This window comes from Cyanistes caeruleus, chromosome 11, assembly GCF_971803275.1.
Source record: "Cyanistes caeruleus chromosome 11, bCyaCae1.hap1.1, whole genome shotgun sequence".
In the NCBI taxonomy this organism is placed as follows: Eukaryota; Metazoa; Chordata; class Aves; order Passeriformes; family Paridae; genus Cyanistes; species Cyanistes caeruleus.
Genome location: NC_141711.1, coordinates 20623312 through 20638117, shown reverse-complemented (window position 1 = coordinate 20638117; position 14806 = coordinate 20623312). Strand labels below are relative to the sequence as shown.

Sequence of the window (14806 nt, the reverse complement as noted above, 5' to 3'; positions counted from 1 at the left end):
CAGGCCCAGCCCAGCACCCTCCAGCCCCACCTGAGACCAACATGGCCCTTCCTGTGTCCCTGAGCCCCCTGGCCCTGCCTTCTAAACAGCACTGAAGGTGAGCCCATCTGCCAGTGTAGGTGATGGCCCCTTCATCCGTTCCAATAAAGAGATGGAGCTGTTAGCCCAGTGTCCGGCTGGTAGCACCAGCAAAGCCCACACAGCACCAGCCCTGGCTGAGCTCCATGTCCAGGAGCTGCCAGGGCTGACCATGGTGTGGGCAGGCAGGAGCCAGGCAGGGGCTGCTGTGACCAGCGGTGGGGCCCCGAGGGGCTGGGGGAGTCCAAGCTGAGCGTCCCTGGGCTGAGGGCACATTTCCTTCAGTGGCATCACCTGGGCCTGCACCTCCTCCACTGGAGTGCCCAGGAAAAGAAGGAACCATCAAGAACAACACCAGGGACACAGCCTGACTGTGGACATGATTTTCTGAACCTGAGAGACATTCAAGCTCTCAGGGGCTGATTGTTTCCAAGGGAAAGTCTTTGGAGAACATTTTCTCTCTCAAGGAGTGTCAGTGAGAGTAAGGTTTGCTTTCCCAAAACAAGACACAGATGTCCTGAGAGTGTTTTTCTCTTATCCAACCAGTGGGATGAGGGAGGTCTTGTTCTTTCTACCAGTCAAGATAACCTGTATTGGAACACCTTAAAAAAGGGTTGAAAAACCCAAAATAAAGGCTTTCTGCTTCCTGAAAAACCTCTGGTTGCTCTGAGTGATCAGAACCTGTTGGAGTCTGGAATACAGAGTGTGTGCCCTTGTTTCTGATACTTAGTTATAAGATCCAGAAAAACACTGAATTTCATATAACATGAAATTCATGAGCATGTTTTCATGGTGATATATGAGAACAAATGTTAAAGGTAGATAATAAAAGCTAAAAGTGTGTGTAGATTAGAAAGTTTTTTTAAATCACTGGGTGAAAAAGTTAGTTTAGAGAACAGGAGACAAGATGGAGGATTTAGAGTGTTGTCTCTTGTCCCTTCCTCTTTCTTCTTCATGTTCTTCTCCTAGAGGTTTTTGGGTAATAGTAAGTGATTGGACAGAAAATGCCACAGTGCTGCACACAGGTGATGGGTCTTTGGGTCATTAAGAAAAATAATATACGTGTCTATTGTTAATTAGGTAACAATAGGTATAAAGATTAAAGAACTACGTAGTTCAGGGCCATTTTGTGCATCAGACACAAAGTGTGCCACAAGGCCTTGTTTGTACCATCAGAAGAAAGAAATGTACCAGATTGCAAAGATTAGCCTTGTGTAGCCAGCCTGGAGAGACCTGTTAAGTTTTGTGATGACCTTTTAATAAACATGAGAAACGAGATTCTTATGAGCTCCAGAGTTTTCTTCAAATCAGAAGAACTGAGATAAGCAGGGCTCCCCACGAGGGAGAATCCCAAAAGAATTCAGTCCAAAGGAGGCTGAGAAATCTGGGAAGAGACAGAAAAATACAGAAGAGATACAGCAGAAACAGAGAAACAGAGAAAGGAGTTTTTAAAGAAAAGTTACATTACACTTCTATGAAGACAGGATAACATACAACTTAAAACCACCATCCCAATTACATTATAAGTAAAATCCATCCCTCTTCTAGCACAAGAGGCCACAACCATCCAGTGATGCCCCAGCTGGCAAACCAACTTCCAATGGGGTCACTATCTTCTTTCAGGGCATGTAACCCATCCTGTAGCTGTTGTAGTTGCAATATTGCAAGTATTTTGCAATACTGCATGATGTACACTACTCACATCGGCTGAAAGTTCACTTAACATTGTGGATGTTTAGTAGAATTCTTTTCTAGTCTGATAAGCGAGCCTTTCTAGAGTTGACAAGATTTTAGCAGCAGCTGCTCCTGGAGTAAAGAAGGAGGTTGCCCATATTATACCACGATTCCAAAAGTCTGGGTCTCTAACATCATTACATTGTAATTCATTCAGGCTTCGCTTTGACTGTTTGATGTTTTTTATTTTACCAGCTACATTCAGCAATTGATGCAAGCTTGGATGGAACAATGTAAGTTTCCCAAGATAACAGGGTCCTCCATGTGGACTAGCAGGAATTCCATTCCATGCTCTATCTCCACAGATTAGGAATATTGAACTAGGTAATCGCTTTGGTAATTGTCCTGTGAGATTGCACCGTGAATAAAAGCTTTACTTTCAGTGTTAGTAACAAGATCAACTATAGGGTTAACTGGAGCTCAGTGTTGCATTACTTTGTTGGAGTGGCTTTCTGTTGGGGATTCAAACATTATTCATCCACCTGAGGTATTGGTGGAACCTAACAAGTCCAATTCTTCTGGGGGCTCTATGGTAACATTGAGAACTTTGATAATTTTTGTTTGCCAGCAGGCTTCAAGTTGTCTTAATGTGAAGCCAACAGTGCGATTGCACTCTCATAACATTGCCAATTGATTCAATCGAATTTCATTGTAAACTAAACGTTTAAATACTTGAGTATCCCATTCAGGGACTCCTATGAGACAGGTGTGAAAAGGATCTCCAGGTGTGGCTAGGCTAAAACACATCGATTTTTTGGCCACTCAAGTGTGCTAGAGTGACCCAAATGTTCTGTCACTTTTGGATATCAGCAGACAGCTGGGACTATACACAGCACAATTACCATAAGCAGTGTGTTCCATGCAAATGACACCATGCCTGCAGACTCACAATTAAGGCATTAATGTGAAATGAACTTTCAAATATGCTTATATTAACTCTTGAAGGGGGAATACTTATACTTCATACTAATATCTTTTCTAAAGTTATCAATAACCTACAAATAACAATTATCACACAAGCTACATTCTTTATCTTAAACTGTTATCTAACCCCTTTTAACACACGTGCTCTGGTATTTATGCAATCTAAGCGTGAAAGCAATTTGCTGAAAGGGTCAAATACAATTACAATTTGCTTTATATACAGTTAGATAGAGTCTCTACACTCTTCTAGATCTTCTATAAAACTCTTCTCACAAACAATGATTTAACGTGATTCAGTCTTGGAATGTCCGCTGCTCCTGTGATGTCAACTGGCAGCTGATCGGTGACTGACTGAGGGCATCGATGTTCAGCTTGTTCTTCACATTCTTCTAAATCTTAAAACAGAGAATAACTGAAAAATTGGTAGAGACACAACATCATGAGAACAACACAAAATTTCTGTTAGCAAACTGTCTGTGTAGTGTTCAGACACAACTGTGTCCTGACAGCTCCACTTTTGATCTTGTCTGGAGTACCAAGGCTGTGTGGTGACTTCTCTGTTTACTGGATCTCATGTGTTCAGAGGCAGACAGTCTGGTCAGATGGACAGGTGACCTCTTTGAACCTGCCAACAAAACACAGACTCTTCTCCCCTTGAAGTTAATGAAGCATTTTGGCTTAGCTATGGTTCACCCAATTGGAAATTTAAGTTATATGATCTTTCTAAACTTTCAATATAAATATTTCATTATTGTGGTCCAAATTTCTAATGTACATATTACACTAATCAAATGCTTCTAGGGCATCAATTCCCCCCGTTTTGGTTTTTTTTTTTAAAAAATAATAAAATGAGATGTACTTCTGTCATACACATCAACATTAACATAAAACCATATACACAATAAATAAAAAGCCATAGCAGTTAAAAATCAAATAAATCATAAACATTATTAATAACATATATAATATCAAACTACCACTAACCAATAAAATACTGCACCAGCATCATGGGGTCTGCAAACAAACAAAAGAAATCAGTGAAGGATTGGACAACCACCTCCAGAAATGATTCTCCAAGCTCACTTCAAAATTGATCCAGCTGTCATATTAATAGGGTCAAATTGCTGAGTCAAAAAGTGACTCAAATAGTGATTTGGTGCAGAAAACATCTGGATCTGTTGGCAAACATTCTGTCCAGATAAAGTCAAGGCTTGGCCAGGGCCTGGCTTTAAACTGGAAAGATGCCTCTAAACTCATTTCTAAAACAAGGTTCTCAATAGTAGCAGCTATGAGATGCTTACAGCACAGCAAACTGTTAAAATGCATTTGTACAAAGCAAATGATCAGAAGCCTCAGGTACCAGACCAATTCAACCATTCAGCAGTTGGTTTAATCTGAAGCCTCTCCCATGGCAGCTGACTCTCAGCAATGGTACATTTTCTTGGAATTCTGGAAACACTGAAAAATAAGAAAGCTATAAAAAACAAAAACTGCAGTGATTGCAACAAACAAAAGAACTCCCAATGAAATCAAGGGTGTCACAGACTGCATTCACTTTTATCCACAAGCAGGTTCATCAGTGTTCTATCACAGCTGTTTTAGTTGTAGTCATCTCCATCTCTCTAAAAGAAATAACTATCCTTTACAGTTTAAACAAATATGTTTAACCAAACATAGAACAATTCAAATTGAACCATATTTAAACATGATGAAAATTAGTTATAACAAAAGGAAATAACAAAACATTAAAAGAAAATCAAATTTATAAAACTTAACTTAAAAACATTCAAACTTAAACATAATAAAAGTTAGTTTTGCTTTATTCTATTAATACTTAATCTATATCAAATAAAAGCGTAACTTAATCTTCCTCTATTATTATGAAAAGGCAGCTGAAAATTTGGCATATACTTTTTAGACACAATATAACAGTAGCATGGATTCACTACAATGATTAGAAAAATATAAGAAATACACAAGAATTCTATGTCAATTTGCTCTAATAATAACTCACAATAATTACAAATGTTGCTAAAATACTTATTCATAAAAGGAATTTGCCTAGTATATGCTTAAATCGGTTAGGATTTTAAAGTGCACTTTTACTAAAGAAAAACCACAGCAACACATGATTTGGCAAGTTGCCATTCAGCTTTTGTAGCACTTTTCAGAAACATCAAGTCCAATTCTTAATTACAATCTGAAGTCCAAATTGGAATATATATTTACATGTTACGCGTGTTTTTATAACAAAAAACATTCACATTGAAATTATCTTATTAAAGTTGTGGAAAAAAACAAACAAATGTGTAATATATGCTTAACTTCACTTTGTCTTTTACAGTAAAGTTCTCCTCGCTAATTATTTTTGAAACCATAAATCTCTTTTGTAGATAACTTTAATTGGAAGGTTGTTTTCCTAGGAGCTCTAAATCATTCAATATTTTAACATTAGGTTTTAAAACTAATTATTGCAAGGTAACTTTTACTTCTGGTAATATTCACCTTAAACACTTTTTAAACAAGGGGCTTTTTAAACTTTCAAAGAATCACAATACTTTTCTCCAAAAAACTGCAACTGCATTAACTCATAATTACTTAAAACACAAAATTCACTCTAACAGGGTATACAGAAACATTTTAAAAACCCAATGATTCATGACTTTTTAACAAACTGGATACTGTCCCGGTGCTTTTTCTTAGAGAGGTAGCAGGGGGGTGAACTTCCCGCTCTGCTGCTGCTCTGCTGCTGTTATCTCTAGAAGGTCTGAGTAATGTCTCCATCATCCCCCACATACTCTCGCAGAGAGGAAAAACAGAGAGAAAGAAAAAACCTCACAAAGTTAACTTTAACAAATGCAGTTCTTTCTCTCAATATTTCTCGCGTTGTTCACAGATAGAGGAAAAAGGGCACCAGGCGATGTTACATGAAAAGCCTCTCAGGGCCAGGTGGTAACAATGGTGACCATTGCAGCTTATCAACTTTTAATTACAGTGATGAACTTCAAACTAGATACCATATAGTTAGCGATTTTTTGGCTATTTTGTCTCTCTTTGAAGCTGTCTGAGCCACCTGTTTTTGTTTCAACTGTTTCCATAATTGCTGATATTTGTCCAGCGTGGCCTTGGAGCTTCTTCTGCACTGCCTCTGCCCTGGGGGTGCCTTTGTTCTCTGTGCACACTTCAGTGCTTTCCCCCATGTCCCCCTGGTTCAGGTGGAAACCATTTTAAATCAGGTTTCTCTTCTTGCAGGGTAGTAAAGTTGGAACTTAGGTAAGATTGTGGTGCTAAAAGTGTCTCCCCGCACACGGGCGAGCCTACCCGGTACCGATCCGAGACCGCGTCTCTCCGCACACGGATCCGCTCCACCAGCCATGGTCCGTAACTGAGTCTCTCCGCACACCGACCTGCCGAAGCCCCCTGCCCGCAGGGTCCCTGTTCGGAGCGCCAGATATTGAGAAACAGCTCAGACTATTCACCAGTCTTCACAGAAGTATGGCAAGCATCGTTTATTTCTATCTTTAGCACACTCTTATAGGGTTTTACAGGGTCCGCGGGCTAAGCATGTTACCATTGGCTTATACACACAGGTTTACATTTTTTCTCTTAGACACAAGGATATTGTTTTTCTTCATTCTCTCTGCTTCAGGAAAGTTTCAAGGACATTAGCCTTTAATATTGCAACTTATACCAAAGGCTGGTTTGTGCAGACAGGCTTTTACTAAAATATCATGCCCACCTTCTGTTAAAATATTCTCTACATCCTGATATAATTCACAGGCTCTCACAAGCCCACACAGTTCTGCTGTCTGAGCTGACCAGGTGGGCAGTAACCGCCTCCTTTTTTTCTTAATTGCTTTCTATTGACGATAGAATATCTTGTAAATAATTTCTCTTCTAGCACTCTTGAAGACTCATTTATAAACACATTTTCTCCCTCAGGCCAGGGACTATCTCATAAATCTTCTCTCATTTGCATCTGGAGATTTACTACCTGAATGCAGTCATGGGTTTCTTCCTGTCCCCCCTCTTCAGGGCTGTTCAAACAGGAGGCTGGGTTAAACCTTTTCCTAATTTTAAATTCTAAATCCTCTGGTTCCATTAAACAAGACTCATACTGGAAAAACTGAGCACTGGTCATCTACTTAGAGGGTCTCTTAGTTAACAAAGCTTTAATCTGATGTGAAACTTTAACAATCAGATACCTTCCCCCTTGTCAGCTTTCAGGCTCTAGCCATGATCAGAGCTGTGGCTGCACAGTTTTGCAGACGAAGGGGCCAGCCTCTGGCCACCGGCTCTAAGGGCTTGGGAAAATAGGCAACAGGCCTCCGTGTTCCCCCATGCTCTTGCACCAAAATTCTTTTAGCATCACCCTGTTTTACGTTCACATATAGTTCAAATTCTTTTTCTGAGTCAGGAAGGGCTGAGACTGCAGCATTAACCAATTTGTATTTTAATTCTCTAAAGCTTTGCTCTCCTTCTGGTGTCCATAGGATGACATTAGGATTGTCTTGGGTTAAAAAGAAATATAAAGGTCTGGCCACAACAGAAAAATCTTCAGTCTATACTCTGCACTACCCCAATAACTCTAAAAACTGCTGTAACTCTTTTTTCGGCTGGGCTAATGGTACCAGTAAAATCTCTTGTATTCTTTCTGGATCAATACATTTAACATTCCAGTCAGAATACGTCCTCAACATTTGACCTTTTTTTCTACTAACTGTCCTTTTTTTTTGGACACTCAAGTCTTTTTTTAGCAAGAAAATTAAGCAGCTTTACAGTAGCCTCTTCAACTACCTTTTCCTGTTTCCCTGATAAAAGCAAATCATCCACATACTGTAACAACCTAACTCCTGAGGCTGGAGTAAACTCTTTTCATATTTTCTGCAAAGCTTTCCCAAACAAAACCGGTGACTCTGGATATCCCTGCAGGAGCACTGTCGATGTCAATTGTTGCTTCCCTATTTTCTTTCCTTCCTCTTGTTCCCACTCACAGGCAAAATACTCCTTACTGTCTTCTGCAATTGGACTCCCCTAGAAAGCATCCTTCAAATCCAGGACTGAATAATACTGATGTGAAGAAGGGATCTGGTTCAGGATTGTAGAGGGGATCTGGAACTGTGGCATGCCTTGATCTGACAATTTCATTTATTATTTTTAAATCTTGCACTATCTTGTAGGTTCTAGCTGGTGCTTTAACCAGCAGGATAGGGGTGTTGTAGGGAGACATACACGGCCCTAAAAGACCTGCTTGTAGCGGGGACTCAATGACAGGCTGTAACCCCTTCTTTCCCTCCCTTGAAAGAGGGTATTGCTTTTTAGACACCACTTGTCCTGGTTGCTTCAAAGTCATTTGGAGAGGCTCTGTGTCAAGTTTCCTGTATTTCTTTGGGTCTCACCACACGTCCAGGTTTATTTTAGCATAAGCCTTTTCAGACATTTTCCACAAAGATATTACAGTGTTGGACTCCGTGTCATTTTTTACAATCCTAATTTGCATTTTCACTTTAGCCATCAAATCGTTTCCTCTTAAATTACAATCACAATTAGGAAGAAAGAGGAATTCATGCATTTTAAACCTGTCCTCCACATCTATTAAGAGAGGGAGAATAAAATGCACTCCTTCATCCTTTCCACTCATTCCTTGAATAACCAATGATCTTTTTGGCAGTTTCTGCCCCTTAGGTATAAAATTTAAGGTGGATCAAGATGTCCTTGTGTGTGTACCAGAACACACCTCCTCTCGATCCAGACCCACGTTAAAAATTCTCAAGGGCTCTAAAGTGGTGGGTCCTTGATATCATGGGAGCTCCTGACACTCTTAACAATCCAGTTTCATGATCCTCTGGACTTCCTCCTCCTGAGGATCCAGCTGTTTCTGTGGACATTCCCTTTGCCAATGCCCTTCTGCCTTGCAGGCAGCACACTGGTTCCTCCCCAGCCGCTGTTTGGGTCGGCTCTCCCTGTCGAGGAGGGAACGCCTCTGCCACTTCCTTGTGGCCAACGCCGTCCCCTCTGCCCCGGGGGACCCCTTGAACCCTGTGGTGTATTCATTAGGGGTTGCAAAAAGTCTGCAAATATTTTCACCTTAGCCTTTGCTTTTTCCTCATCCCTTCTTACATATATTTGCTGGGTTTTCTTAACCAATTCCTCTAGAGGCTTCTTCTGCCACTCTTGATCTTTCTGTAACACTTTCCCTATATCAGGTTAGGCCTTAGTAACAAATTGTACCTTCAGTCATGTGTCAAAGGCTGGTCCTTCAGGATCCATCCCCCCATGCTTCCGCAAGGCATCCCTAATCCTCTCTAACCAATGAGAGTGGCTTTCATGTTTTTCTTGTTCTAACCACATAGCCTTAGCTATGTTGTTAGTTCTGGGAGCCGCTGATTTGATTGCCCTAATCAAGTAAGCATGCTAATTGCAGAGGTGAGCCACACTGGCCTGTTTATTTGGGTCCCACTGGGGCTCTGCCTGGGGCTTGGCATCATCCACTGTAGGTGCATTAGGTCCAGACCCCCCCACTGCTTGTGGATGTTCATCTTCCCACAGCTGCCCAGCTTTCTGCAAAATCGTTTGTTTCTCTGATGACCCAAACAAAACCCCCAAAAGAAAATCTCAATCTTTCTCGGTATAATCTGCATTGCCCAAATCTTCTATCATTTCCCTACCCCTATGGGATCATCTTAATATGGGGGTAATTCTTTTTTCAATCCACTTATATCCTGGGTGCTAAGTGCTACAATGACAAAGCCAAACCCTCCCCCCTGACCTCCCAAAGGAACTTGGCCGAGTGGCATCTGGTGTACCCCTGTCTCTTGGGTCTGGGGGGCTTCTAATGTCCTAAACTGAGCTCCTCTTCTAGTTCTAGGGGGTGGTATGATATGCTGCTCCCCTCCCACTACACCATTATTAGTTGCAGGTGGGACCATAGGAACAGCATTGCCCTGATCCCTTTGCTCCAGAAGCTGAGGATACAGGGGACCTGCAGCTGGCAACACTGGCTTACAAGACAGGGGAAGGTGCTGAAAAACATCCTAATCTTCACTGTTTTCCTCTTCCTCCTCTTTCTCTTGACACATAGATTTCTCCTTCTGCTTGTCAAAACCATATCAATCTACATTTCCTTTCAGTGTATCTTTTCCAATTCTCCTCTACCTAGTTCCATAAAATTTGACACAAACAAATTCCATTGGTTTTATAAGGCGGCCATATAAGCCTCTTTGGCAATTTATATTCTGGCCACATAAAATAAGAATATTTTACCATTATCTCCCCAGTTACCTCCTGGTGAATGCACAATCTGTCCCAAGAGCTCAGCATTCTCTCCAAGGGATTTTTGGGGGCTATTATGGGACTGTCATTCCTTTTGCTGGGGGCCCTTCCCAGCTTTACCTTTGCAACCCTCCATGGGTGCACTCTCAAGTTTGCTCCCCAAAGATCCCATTTTACTCACCAGTGAGATTTTCCGTGGTCCTTCCCTGTGGACTCTTCATGGACCCCCCTGGTCCACCTCTCGTCTGTCTCCTGGACAGTCTCGGGAACCCAATCGATCGCCCAGTGCTGGCCACCACCAAGGGGAGCTGGCCACCAAAACTGGGTGAGGCGCCTTCAGCTGCGCTCGCTGCCCACCGCCCTGGATGGTGCAAATATCCTGGACAAAGCCACCATTTGTCAGGAAAATTAATCCACAAACACCAGAGGTTTATGTCCAAAACAGAGACAGAGGAGTCCTTTCACTTTATTCGAATAAAGGGCCAGGCCATGGGGCATTCCCCTGGGTTCTCTCCAATTTTTGGAGGATGCAGCCTCCTTTATATCCTAATTTCCTGGTGACACATCCCTCTCTCTTTCCCCATTGGCTGAGGTACTTGAGAGGTACAGACTTCCCAGAGTGCCTGATACCTAAGATTCCCCTCTAATGTATAACTCTCCCTCTTAATTTTTAATTCTTATAGAATTTATGGTTTTTCACCAGTTTCTTTTCTCTTTCCATATCCAATTTTTATTCCTCAGCAGACCCACAGCTTGTTTGTAAAGGCAAATGCGTCATTCCTCTCAGCCCCACAAAGATGCTGCTTAGATTCTGCAGACCCCATGTGCTGGAACCAAGCTCAAAGTTCTCCACAGAAGCCCAGTTATCCACAGGTGAGCCAAGAGCAGCTCCAGAAGCTCCAAGGGATTCTGACAGATGAATTTCTGTCCCTCAGGAAGGCAGGGCTGGTTCTGAAGGTAAAGGGTCTGACCCGGCACCCACCTGTGCATGGCAGCAGCCGGCCCATGCTTTGTGCAAGGCACACAATGTGTGACACTTCATTCAGCACAATACTTTTGGAAGTAAAAATATTTGTTGAGATTAATGGTGTTAGCACTGGCTTAGTCTATCTTAGAAAGCTCTTAAAAACATCTGCCTGGGCACAAAGTGATCTTTTCTTTTCGGTTTGGTTTTTTTTTTGTTTTTTGGTTTTTTTGGGTTTTTTTTGTTGGTTCTTTGCTTTGGTGCTCAGAGATTATAGAGGGAGGGGCAGATTTTCTGTTCAACTTGCCTGTCAGTGTGCAGGGGGCGAGAAAAGAAGAAGAGCTGTTCACCAGCTGCTTTAGGAGCTCAAAAAGCAATTGTGATGTCCCTAATGAAGGGGTGGGGGCACTGCTAACAGCCTGGATTGTCCCCACCTGTGTTCCTCTCCTTACCACAGTGCGGTGTAGATCCGCAGCCTTGTACCTCGACCTGATGGTGCAAAAATGCCCCCAACATCCCTCCCTCCTTTTGCAAAAATAAAGGCTTTGTGCTCATTAATATGAAAAGCTGTAGGGGTGGCCTGCACTTAATGTTCTTTTGTTGCCTGGAGCCCTGTCAGTGCTCACATCCAAATGACTGACACAGCCTCAAACTGCTCTTAAGACTGATTTGATCAAAGGGACTGGAAGCTCTGTTGGCTACAAATGCTCTAGGAAAACCAACACAGGAACTAGGAGAATATTGGTGACAAAAGCAGAGTGCAGAGCTGAACCTCTGAGGCCACCTCACTGCTGCCTGCCCCCACCCTTTTATTTTTAATTGATTTAATATTCTGACTGCCAGTCCTTGCATGAAATGGGCCCTCAGCAAGGAGTTGCTGGGCCTCCTGGGTGTGTCTCTTTGTGCTCCCAGTGCTTCTGGTCTGCTCTGGCTGGGAAACTTGTCCATCATGCACTCTGGGGCTGTTTCCTGTCATTCCAATGCACAGCCCTTTCCTGCTGCTTGCCATAGAAATACTCGGATTATTTTATCAGGTAACTTACACTTGCAGTTCATGACATTAAATTGTGTTCATCAGACTCTGTCATATCACGAGTTTCTGGAACACATTTTCAAGCCTTCCAGCTGTTATAAATGCAAAGGCAATTTCGGGTTATATAAAAGAGAAAATTTATTATCAAACAATAATAAATTTGAACAACGAGAAAAAACCACAATAAAATAAGCAGCGCAGCGCTGGGTGGACAGGGTCTATAGGCAAGGTATAGGTGCTCCCAAATCCATGCCTGAGAGTCCCTTGGCCTGGGTTTTTATAGGAAGTTTGTGTCCCGAGGCCAAATTCCAAGCAGGCACCCTTTGTTAAGAGGTTCTTGATTGTTCGAAGAATAGATTTCTTGGCACTGGAGAATAGGGTCAATAGACGTTGGGCAGAGGCCCCTCATATGTAAAGAGGTCCAGGATGTCTTTTTGATATCATTTTGGTCCGGGCCATTAGGGTGGAGTGGTGGGACTCATCCTGGAGCCGATGGCTATCTCGGCTGTCTCCTCTTCCTTTGTCTAGTTTTTCCATTTCTCCAGCACAGGTGGGCAGGGCGGAGATGCTCGGGCTCGGTGATATCTCGTCCGGGCCCGTTCCTTTGTTCGTTCGATGGCCCGTGTCCTGTCTATTCTTTCTGGGCTGATGTGCCTGCTTGCGATTGTTATCTGGGTACTTGGCTGCAATCTGTTGCCTCTCGGAGGAGAATCACGACCAGATCCGGAGAAGGACTTATTCCCATTATATGTTATATTTTTATGACATCGCAATCACATATATATTTTAATTATACCTTTACGAATTTCTACTCATAGATTAATTTATTACACAGCTGCAGCCCAAGGGAAGCTGTTTCTGTCTTGCATCACAGAAGTGGCAGGTGTTTTACAAAGACAGCCCTTTACAAAGGACTTCTTGCTTGCATAAACATCCAAGGAGCTCCTTTCAAATACAGATAAAAAACCCGTGAGGAAACAGCAAACCAACCAAACAACATATTATTTTTAGCTCTTGCTTTTAGTATTTTCCAAGCTGGCCTCCTTTCCACTGCAGTGTTTTTTCTTTGGACAGAAAAACAGCCTTGCCAGATGATGTGACTTAATAAGGAAACAGAACTTACACACAGTGGATAGATTACAGCTAAACATGCAGAGCCCCATTATCACAGACATCATCATTTATTTTCTGTTTATTTTTGTGTCAGATGGTTTTCAGAAGGCTTTTGAGAAGAGTATCTCAGATGCCCTGGCTAGTTTGGTGCCATAGCCACTTCTTATCTGCCCCTTCTTATTACCTGTCTTTTTGTAGTTCCTCTGCCCATTTGTTGCTCTTGGATCTCTGCCTCCTTCACCTGATTTTTATCTTTTTCTGGATTTGTGGGGCTTTTGGTGTTGGTTCTGGGTTTTTTTCTTAGTGGTTCTTTTCTTTGTTTGTTTTGTGGGGTCAGAGTTTTGGTTTGTTCTTTGGTTTAGTTTTTTCCCACTTAACAGTCGGAATCAGCTTGTGATTTGTATTGTAAAGTTCTGAAGCACAGGTGTTGCACATAAAGGTTGGTTCTGTTTTAAAGTCATCTCAGACACAGATCTGCAAGCCCCTGTGACCTTGAGGACTGTGTGCTCTCAGACAGCAAATTGTGCATGAATAGGAAACTCGTAGTTCCTGTCTCCATTACACACAGCAAAATGTAAAGGGCTTGGAACAGGACCAATTCTAGCCTTTATTCTGCTGCCATGCCATAAAACGGTGTCGGATTCATCAGTGAACTCTCTTCTTCCAGGATGGGCTGTGCAAGGATGATCCCTTAGCTCCTGTGTGGATGTGCTGTGCAGCAGGCCAGACGCACGACTGTCATCCATAGCCAGCCTCTGTCTGCAAAGAGAACAGGGAGCTGCAGCTCAGAGGGGCTCAGGGGTTAGTGAGCAATCACACCAAATCCCTAATTTATATCAGTTACTTTACAGGAGTGTTTGTTGCTGGGATAATTTTAAATTCCAGCCCAGAGCTGGAAAAAAAGAACCCTGGCAGTTTGCTTAAACTATGAAGGGAAGAGATTCTTTTCAACAGGTTCCAGCTCTGCTCCTTGTTTGAATTAAAAGCAGAGCCAAACTCTTCTGTTGGTCACATCAAGCCAACATAAGTTTGAACGGTCTGTGAAAGACAGAAGAATGTAAAAAATTATTTCATTTTATAGTACTTACAGTCTTGTAATTCTGCCATGGGCTAATTCTGCCATAATTCACTGTTATAAATTTGTATTGTGATATTGGCTTTCGCAGATGAATATATATATTAAATACTTTTTAGCTATGCTAACAAGTCTTAAGTTTAAAAGAATTTCCTAGGTACAAGGCAAGGAAACCTCAGAGAGCAAGGACACTGGGGCCCAAGTTGTGATCAGGAGAACAATAGAACCCAAACTGTTATCAGCGGAAGATATGAAGACCAGCTGCCCTCAGGGGAAGGATGAGGGGCCCAGGCCGTTATCAACAAGTGACCATCTGCAGCAAAAAGGAAACCAAAACTCCAAAAATAATGCTGACCAGCAAGAATAATGATGACCAGCAAAAATTATGCTGACCAGCAGAAAATAACATGATCCAAGAAGGTAGAACCAGGGAGGGGACATGCTTGAATATGCATTAACCTCTCACAGCAAGGATGGGATAAAAGGAGTGTTCCTGAGATACCAGGTGTGTTCCTGGCAACCCACCAGGGCACCCGGCCGTTTTAACCCTTTGCTTTATTTCTTTTGTCTCCTAATTGTCTTTTGTTTATATTAAATTCTTTTTATAATTTAT

The 14806-nt window shown here is 42.1% G+C and overlaps 1 long non-coding RNA gene across 1 annotated transcript in view; it reads left to right on the top strand.

Annotated features, from left to right (window-relative positions):
• The window catches only part of LOC147651091 (uncharacterized), a 16580-nt gene extending 1774 nt beyond the window's left edge, over positions 1–14806 (top strand). The window contains exons 2-3 of the long non-coding RNA XR_015275062.1: positions 5989–6229; positions 10753–14806. This is a non-coding gene — a long non-coding RNA (uncharacterized LOC147651091). The remainder of the gene's footprint in view (positions 1–5988; positions 6230–10752) is intronic.